Source organism: Melanotaenia boesemani, chromosome 15 (assembly GCF_017639745.1).
Source record: "Melanotaenia boesemani isolate fMelBoe1 chromosome 15, fMelBoe1.pri, whole genome shotgun sequence".
Lineage (NCBI taxonomy): Eukaryota > Metazoa > Chordata > Actinopteri > Atheriniformes > Melanotaeniidae > Melanotaenia > Melanotaenia boesemani.
This window is the reverse complement of record NC_055696.1, coordinates 33,858,070-33,867,633: the sequence shown is the minus strand read 5'-3', so window position 1 is coordinate 33,867,633 and position 9,564 is coordinate 33,858,070. Positions and strand designations below refer to the sequence as shown.

Below are 9,564 nucleotides of genomic sequence, written 5' to 3'. Positions count from 1 at the left end.
GTATTTTAAAATCTGCTCTCTCTGATGGAAGACAGGGTTTGTGTCTTTGTCCAGTCAGCCATTGCATGACTGCTGGGACAGACATTTCTGAGTGACTGGATTTGCTGTCCCAATGTCCTTCTTGGTTGTTCTTCTGTAGTCCCAGGTCCACGTCCGTCTTTGTCTTCATCTTGACCTGGTCAATAAAAACATATTAAATGGCTCATAACATTGCCAGAGGCCAACATTGTCTATGACTAAGTCATCCTTATTCTAACTGCCTGATTAATTCTAACCCTTTTATTTAGAATACATTATATAAAACATTTCACAGCACAAAAGCAGATATTCTAACAGCTTTTAGTTCTTTCAGTGTTTATTATCTCAGTGTTCAATCGCTTGTTTCAGTTCAGTTTGTTGGGAAGTGTATTCTGGTTTGTGCATTTTGTTTAGAAAAAATATCAAATGACATGTAAAAAGGTTGTTTTATGTGAGTCAAAGGAGGAAATTTTTAACTACTACTGTCGTAGAATCTGTTAAGAATCTGTTTCTAAGTGGCGGTTTATCTGTTGTTTGCACTGACAATAATCCGTCACCAGCAGTAACAGGAATGGATTGACTTTTCAAACCTGATGCTTCAATATTTTGCAGGAAGTCTTGAAAGAAGTTGATGATGTCATTTTCTTTGGCGTGCCTTGAAATAGAGATGGGATTTATGGCTCTTTCAAGGGAGCCGGATCTTGAGGAGCTTTTCCTTTCAAAGAGCCGTTCAAAAGACTGGCTCGTTCTCACAATATCTCACAAAATTTTACAATATATAAGAATGACAATCAAAATATGTACCTATATAAAATCTACTATACAAGATTAAAGAACTATAGGAAAAATATAGATAAAAAAGGAGAAACCTGAGCAGTCAGTGTAAATTCTAGTAAATGTTTTGGATAGAACTCACAGTATTTGTTTCCAAACAATTCTCTCTGTCCACAGATGCTTCACATGAACGGAGCGTGTTGGACATCACATGTCACATGTTATTTATTTTATTTTCATGTTACTCAACTGTACTACTTCTTATTTACTTATTTATTCATTCAGTCATTTTTAGCTGAAGGGGGGGTTGGGCTTGGCATGTGTGTGTGTGTGTGTGTATACGTATGTGTGTGACTGTGTGAAAGATTTCATTGAGTGTTTTTATTCTTATGTTTTTAATCATGTAAAGAACTTTGTGTTGCCGATGGCATGAAAAGAGCTTTTTAAATAAAGTTTAATTTGATTTGATTTGATGAAGGCAGTGTCAAAAATTAGTATATAAAATGAACGGCTCACAGCTGTGAATCGGTTCCCATCGTTCATTTAAAAGAGTCGTTTAAAAGAATCAATTCGTTCATGAACGTCACATCTCTACCTTGAACTCAGCTCAGGTTCAAGGATGTTCATTATTATTCAGCATCCAGCTAAAATGAGAAAAAGGAAAAAGAGCAACAACCAGTTACTACTGGAGGACATTGTTGAAAAAAGCCAACAGTTCAGTATTTATATTAACTGACAGAAATATATATAAAAGTAGTTGTTTCAAAATCAGAAAAGTAAGGAAATAAAGTTAGAAACAAAAAAGACATTGATGTACAGATACCATTACATCATACAGTTTCATAGCTACTTTTTTTTTAGATCCTAGCTAAAGAGATCACAAAATGTTCAACATTCTTACCCCATCATCATCTTCACTGGGAAATGTTCAGCATTCTTACCCCATCATCATCTTCACTGGGAAATGTTCAACATTCTTACCCCATCATCATCTTCACTGGGAAATATTCAACATTCTTACCCCATCATCATCTTCACTGGGAAATGTTCAACATTCTTACCCCATCATCATCTTCACTGGGAAATATTCAACATTCTTACCCCATCATCATCTTCACTGGGAAATATTCAACATTCTTACCCCATCATCATCTTCACTGGGAAATATTCAACATTCTTACCCCATCATCATCTTCACTGGGAAATGTTCAGCATTCTTACCCCATCATCATCTTCACTGGGAAATGTTCAACATTCTTACCCCATCATCATCTTCACTGGGAAATGTTCAGCATTCTTACCCCATCATCATCTTCACTGGGAAATGTTCAACATTCTTACCCCATCATCATCTTCACTGGGAAATATTCAACATTCTTACCCCATCATCATCTTCACTGGGAAATGTTCAGCATTCTTACCCCATCATCATCTTCACTGGGAAATGTTCAACATTCTTACCCCATCATCATCTTCACTGGGAAATGTTCAGCATTCTTACCCCATCATCATCTTCACTGGGAAATATTCAACATTCTTACCCCATCATCATCTTCACTGGGAAATGTTCAACATTCTTACCCCATCATCATCTTCACTGGGAAATGTTCAGCATTCTTACCCCATCATCATCTTCACTGGGAAATGTTCAACATTCTTACCCCATCATCATCTTCACTGGGAAATATTCAACATTCTTACCCCATCATCATCTTCACTGGGAAATATTCAACATTCTTACCCCATCATCATCTTCACTGGGAAATATTCAACATTCTTACCCCATCATCATCTTCACTGGGAAATGTTCAGCATTCTTACCCCATCATCATCTTCACTGGGAAATGTTCAACATTCTTACCCCATCATCATCTTCACTGGGAAATATTCAACATTCTTACCCCATCATCATCTTCACTGGGAAATATTCAACATTCTTACCCCATCATCATCTTCACTGGGAAATGTTCAACATTCTTACCCCATCATCATCTTCACTGGGAAATGTTCAACATTCTTACCCCATCATCATCTTCACTGGGAAATGTTCAACATTCTTACCCCATCATCATCTTCACTGGGAAATGTTCAACATTCTTACCCCATCATCATCTTCATTGGGAAATGTTCAGCATTCTTACCCCATCATCATCTTCACTGGGAAATATTCAACATTCTTACCCCATCATCATCTTCACTGGGAAATGTTCAGCATTCTTACCCCATCATCATCTTCACTGGGAAATGTTCAACATTCTTACCCCATCATCATCTTCACTGGGAAATGTTCAACATTCTTACCCCATCATCATCTTCACTGGGAAATGTTCAACATTCTTACCCCATCATCATCTTCACTGGGAAATGTTCAACATTCTTACCCCATCATCATCTTCACTGGGAAATGTTCAACATTCTTACCCCATCATCATCTTCACTGGGAAATGTTCAACATTCTTACCCCATCATCATCTTCACTGGGAAATGTTCAACATTCTTACCCCATCATCATCTTCACTGGGAAATGTTCAACATTCTTACCCCATCATCATCTTCACTGGGAAATGTTCAGCATTCTTACCCCATCATCATCTTCACTGGGAAATGTTCAACATTCTTACCCCATCATCATCTTCACTGGGAAATGTTCAACATTCTTACCCCATCATCATCTTCACTGGGAAATGTTCAACATTCTTACCCCATCATCATCTTCACTGGGAAATGTTCAACATTCTTACCCCATCATCATCTTCACTGGGAAATGTTCAACATTCTTACCCCATCATCATCTTCACTGGGAAATGTTCAACATTCTTACCCCATCATCATCTTCACTGGGAAATGTTCAACATTCTTACCCCATCATCATCTTCACTGGGAAATGTTCAACATTCTTACCCCATCATCATCTTCACTGGGAAATGTTCAACATTCTTACCCCATCATCATCTTCACTGGGAAATGTTCAACATTCTTACCCCATCATCATCTTCACTGGGAAATGTTCAACATTCTTACCCCTACAAAAGCATTGTAGCATGCAGAACAATCGCTCTGTTAAGAAAAGGAAACATGACATAGTGATAAAAATTATTTGCTTTTTTACTGGGACTGTAGACTCAGTACAAAACTTTCATACCAAATGCAGCCTTAAAATCTTTTACAATGTTCATATAGTCACATGAAAATGTGACCATGTTACCAGATTATATGGTCCTTTCTTTCGAGTTTGAGAAGTCCTGTGTAAAAATAAATTACAATTTCTTCAGAATGTTGAAAAACTGGCAAAAAAAAAAAACAAAAAAAGGAAAAAAATGTAAACCTGTAGAAACCACAGGTCACTAATGGAGTCGACTGGACATTTTCCCTTTTTGGCACAGCCCTCAAACAGTCGTCTCTCGGTACCATGCATCATTTCTAAACACAAAACAAGATGATAGGTAATACAAGTCAATAATTTACACAGAACTGATTCATTACTGTTCAGTGTCTGAGCTTGTTACAAGTTACATGACATTACCAGTCAAAAACTCTTTGCTTAAAGCACCAGTGTCAATTCCAGCCGCTTGGATCACAGTCACATGGAGTTTGTTAGCTGGGAGCCCTTCTTCTGACTGAAGGAAGCCTCTCTGAACAAGGTCGTCTCTGGTGATGCAAACCTTAAAATTTCTGCTTGTCCTGCAAGCCACTGGAGCACATCATCTTCACTAATGAAAACATTCAAGTTGCTAAACTTGAAAGTAAGCAATAGTAATAGAAGAAAACACTTTGAGGACCATAGTGTGCGCTGGGGTTTATGCAAATCTGAAACACATTGCGTGAAGATATTAAGCCATTTTAGTATTTTTTGACTGAGAAAGCTGAAAAATATTTCATTTATAAGCCTCAAGTATAACATGTAACTCAGCAGTAACAAGCCTTACATTTCTCTGTCACTAAATAAACCAAAGAATGAGAAGAAATTACACATTATATATAAATTAATTTCACTCCAGTAACGACTATATAGAGAAAAGAGAATAGAGCTGCAACATGCAGGAAACCAGCTGAAAACTGCTGAGAGAACTTTTCTAATCTCACAATCTCACTCCATGGAAAACTGCAAAGACAAACCGGGCGTTCCCTCCCGTCCTGCAGACGTCATACCGTACAACATTTTTAATGAACTGCAAAGAAAATGGAAATATATGAAACTGCAGGATGATGGAGATATTTGATAATACCTGTTCCAGGCTACTGGACTCTTTGTTCACAAATGATGAGTTAATGACCGACATCACTCTGCCAGTCCTAGAACGTACACATAATATAAAATAACACATACTGTTATTATTAATAAAGTATAACTATGAAATTTTGTGACTGTTGCATGGCTGAGATGAATGACATTTCTTTAAAAACACAATTAACTTTGACAGACAATGTTAAGCCTTACACGTTTTCTTCTTTAGACTTAATTGTGTTTTTCTGTGTGATAAAAATGTTCTGTGGTTGTTAAAGCCATTGCTCAAATATTAAAATGCATACATGATCTTTATAATAATACATTTTGTTTTTAAAAACCTGTCAGTCAAGTCAGAAAAATGTACAGAATTATATCCAGTACCAGTCAAAGGTTTGGACACATCTACCCATGTTCTTTGAATGAGTAGATCGAAACCTTTAACTGTACTATTTGGGTAATTGTGTATTATGTATGTGAAGTAGAAACATGGACAAAACACTGATTGAGCTATGTTGTGAATTGCACTTTAAAGCCCAGGTATGTGTATAAACAGTCATTAACACACGTTTCACATTATAAGAGGTATGGATTCACCTCATCCTCCTCCTCCGGTGTAGATGGATGCTCCATGCAGTCCTCGACATGAAGAGCTAGAATATGTAAAGGCATGCTCTCTTTGCAGACTTGGCACGCAGCTTTTGGCATATTTTTAACCCTAGGATGCATGTTGGGGTCTTTTTTGACCCCGAGAGGTCTTTCTCTTGCAATATCTTTGAAATGGAAAAATTGTGTTGTTTCATACTCCAGCTAATCCTCAAATGACATGTTTTTTATACTAATCAATTGAACATTCTAAATTATCCCTTGAATGCATGTAGGGGTCTTTTTTAGCAACTTTGGTTGTGAGTCTCACAGCTCATCAGAATGTCATAGTTAGATTTCACAAGAATGCTTTTATGTCTGAAAAATGTTTATTTTAAATTCTCTTATACACTCAACAATTGGAAGTGAGTAATTTCCTTGAAAAAGAACAATGTTACACAGAATATTTGTAACATGCGTGTTTGTATGTACGGTTGTGTCACAGGTAATTCAATAGAACAAAACCAATGTTACACAGAACATGACAAAGAACAAACATACTGTATGTGTGATAACTTTGTTTGTAACAGGTGACAGACATAGGATACCCCGTGTGTGTGTGTCAGTCAGTCTCCTCACGCTTCACATTTCTGACAGACAACTGTTTTCTGGCTGTGATCCTTACACACTGCTGTATCGCACTTCTTACATCTAGTGCTGACTTTGTTATCTTTGTCTCGTGGGCAGAGCTGACACCTCTTTCTCTTCAATGGTTGTCCTCTGTCCTGCTGCGGTGTGACTCTTGCCACCCCACACCTTTGCATTGCATCAATGATTGTGCTGTTCAGGGATCCATTGCCTTCAAGTCGCCGTTGCATCTGTGGGAGGATGAGCTCCCTTGAGAGCTCTCTCAGAAAGAGCCGTCGTTCAGGGATCCCTCCCTTGTCATTAGGGTGCTGGGCTTTGAATATGCTGTATGCATTCAGGGTGGCGACATCGAGCATATTGTACCACAGTACCATGGGCCACCTCTGGGTTTGGCGTTTGCAGGTGTAGGTGCCAACCATCTGGTCGACAAGGTCAACACCTCCTTTGCTTTTGTTGTAGAAGGTGATGATTTCTGGTTTCTTTTTTTCACTGTTTTCGTCCAGCATTTTGTTGTGGTGCATTGTGCTCAGGAGGACAACAACCTTTCCTTTCTTTCTCACATAGCTGGCCATGGTGACGTTGCCATTGAAACCAAATTCTGTGCTGTAGAGCTTTCGGGTCCTTGAAGCCTTCATCACAGCTGGGATGTCTGGTTTGTTCTGACGAAGAGTCCCCACAATTGTGAGACCACTTTCGAGGAGCTCCTGTGCAAGAGGTATAGTGGTGAAAAAGTTGTCCATCGTTATGTTGCGGCCAGTGTGTCGGAGTGCACTGCACAACTCTTTTACAATTTTTTCTCCCAGATTCTTTTGCACTTCATCTCCTGGTTGACGCCCTGTATAAACCTTTGCATCGATAGCGTAGGGGACGCGGGCATCACAAACCCAAAAAATTTTGATGCCATACTTGGCGGGCTTGCTTGGCATATACTACAAAAACTTGCACCTCCCCCTGAATGGGACAAGCTGTTCATCCACAGTCACACAATCATTTGGGATGAATCGCCGCCTGCAGTTGACCAAGAACATCTCCCATATATCCCGAAAGGCTGCCATGTGGTCGGTTGCCAGCCGTGCGGGTCTGGTCCTCTTGTCATCGAATCGCAGGGCACGGCGGATATCTTCAAACCGATTGATTGACATGGTGGCTTTGTACATGGGATTCTGGAAAGGACTTCCAAACAGCTCACGAACAGCCACATCCCAGCTCTTCTCACTTCCAGAGAGAATGCAGAGTCCAATCCAAGCTTTTAGTTCAAGTTGGTCAACTTTTAGCCATGCCTTCCCTCTAGTGTCGGCGATTCTCTGGCCCTCCACATTTGTGCCTTTTATCACCTGTAGAAGTATTTCCTCACTGAGGAAGAGCTCCCATGCTTCTCTGGGTGATGTCGTGGTCACCCCCCGTGCTGGGCCTGGTCGGGTTATGAGCAAATTGTGGCTTGGTGTTCTAGTCTGAGGGGGAGGATTCTCACTCCAGTAGGAGCCCTTCTTGCTCATCCGGTTGGTACTTTGGACCTCATTTTCTTCTTCTTCTGAAGAGTCAGGGGATTCCCCTGTGTCTGATGATTGAGGTTGAATGGCTGGTGGCTGGTAGTCTGGGTCCTCGTCGTCAGAGAGTTCTGATCCTGAGTCTTTTTTTTTTTTTTTTTTTTTTTTTTTTTTTTTTTTTTTTTTAAACCTGTCTTGTCCAGCGTCGTTGCAAACAGAATGATTGTCTGGCTGCCGTCTGGTGCTGGGCAATTTTACTCTATCAAGCAGGGATTTATACTACATGTATAAAGTCCCTCTTGATGACATGAGAAACTTTATTAAATCAGACTCTTAATGCTGGACTCGACCGGAGGGGACAGAGAGAGAGAGAGAGAAAAGAAAGTAGAGAGAAGAGGGAGGGGAGAGAGAGGGACAGAAAGGGTGTGGGGAGTGCGGGTGGGGACTTAAAACATTATACAGAAAACCATGTAATCCATACTACTTGCAACATATATAGCTAAGATCATCCTGGCCAGTAGGTCATTACACAACTAGTTGATAATAGTAACAATAATAATAATAAGAGTAAGAGTAATAATAATAATAATAAGAACAGAAATAATAAAAAAAAGAAAAAAAATATGATAATAGATATAAGTGAAACTGCTGTATTCAAGAACACGCGCAGAGAAACCTGTGTGGATGTGTTGGAGAACTCGGCCACACGGCGACGCAAAGACTGTGTGGAGATGTTCAGGAAGGAGTGACCATGCAGAGTGATCATGCAGATGCCACCTCACTTGAACAGAGGCCAGAGTCAGGCCAGCGGTCCCGAGACCCAGGCCACCAGCCCCCCCCGCAGACCCCAGCAGGAGCCGCCCCGCGGACACAGGGCACCGGCCCCGGCAGGCCGAGGCCAGCAGTCCCCGACCCCCCCGGGCACCGGCCGCCCGGGACAGACGGGGCAGAGGGCCCGGGCCCAGGAGTGCAGGGACCCCCCCCCCCCCCCCAACAGGCCGAGGGCCAGCACGCCACCCGGGGGGACCCGGCCCGCCCAGACGGCCACCACCAGAGGCCAGCCCCACACCCCAGCGCCCAGCCGCACACCCCGAGAACCAGTCCTGCCCCCCCCCAGACCAACACACACACACACCATCCTCCCTCCCATACACCATCCATCCTCCCACACACTCCCCCATCCCTGCACCATACATTCTCCCACACATACCCCATCCTCCCACACATACATCATCCCTCCACCATTCATCCTCCCACACCCACACCACCCCCCCTCCCACACACCACGCATCCACCTCCACACACCCCACCCTCCCACACACCATCCCTCCACCACCCATCCCCCCACACCCACACCACTCTCCCACCCACACACCACCCCCCCCAACACACACACACCACCCCTCCTTCACCCACTCTCCCAAACATACACCACTCCCCCACACACACACCATCCTCCCTCCCATACACCATCCATCCTCCCGCACACACACCATCCTTCCACCATCCATCCTCCCACACACTCCCCCATCCCTGCACCATACATTCTCCCACACATACCCCATCCTCCCACACATACATCATCCCTCCACCATCCATCCTCCCACACCCACACCACCCCCCCTCCCACACACCACGCATCCACCTCCACACACCCCACCCTCCCACACACCATCCCTCCACCACCCATCCCCCCACACCCACACCACTCTCCCTCCCACACACCATCCCCCCACCACCATCCTCCCGCCACCCCACGCCACGGGGGGACAGCCCCAGCCAGGAGGCGAGGAGACACGAGCCAGGCCCCCACCCCCCCACCCCGCC

The 9,564-nt window shown here is 42.6% G+C and overlaps 1 long non-coding RNA gene across 1 annotated transcript; it reads right to left on the bottom strand.

Annotated features, from left to right (window-relative positions):
- Nucleotides 1-947: 947 nt before the first annotated feature.
- LOC121654871 lies at nucleotides 948-4,357 on the bottom strand. The gene is made up of 3 exons (XR_006013039.1): nucleotides 4,316-4,357; nucleotides 4,131-4,212; nucleotides 948-959 (listed from the first exon to the last, which is right to left on the bottom strand). It is a non-coding gene; the product is annotated as an uncharacterized LOC121654871 (long non-coding RNA).
- Nucleotides 4,358-9,564: the final 5,207 nt, after the last annotated feature.